This window comes from Calidris pugnax, unplaced genomic scaffold (genome assembly GCF_001431845.1).
Source record: "Calidris pugnax isolate Ruff unplaced genomic scaffold, ASM143184v1 scaffold206, whole genome shotgun sequence".
In the NCBI taxonomy this organism is placed as follows: Eukaryota; Metazoa; Chordata; class Aves; order Charadriiformes; family Scolopacidae; genus Calidris; species Calidris pugnax.
In genome coordinates this window covers 77,111-77,591 of record NW_015090957.1, presented here as the reverse complement: position 1 = coordinate 77,591, position 481 = coordinate 77,111, and positions in this window count along the sequence as shown.

Here is a 481-nt window from a genome sequence, read left to right as displayed (position 1 = left end):
AACTTTTCCCACCTCAACACAACACAGAAGGAATGATGTGAAGAACATCCCTCTGAGATGGCAGGAGGGGCCCTTTCTGCAGCCACCAACCCCTTCGATGAGCTGAAATGAAGGGTTTTTTTTAAGTAAAGTGACCAGGAGAAAGGCAACCAGGGGATCATCCATGGAGTCCCAGAAACCTGGCATAGACAAGAGCACGGGGCTTTGCAAGGGCTGGTTGGCCACGCAAGACTAACTACATGTACTTAGAGTGTGCCAATATACACCTAAAAAGAGAAATTGGCACCAAATCTCCCCTGGAAACTCAACAACCCCGTATCTGCCTTGGGAAAAGAGCACCCTGAGCCATCATTTCTTCTCTTCCCTCCGGTCCCCCAGAACCAGGTTTGTCCCTGAGGCTGGGGATGTCCACGTTGGGGACAAAGCAAGGCCACGGGGCTCGGGCAGGGCCGGTGGGGTGGGTTTGGGGGCTCCTGGGGGG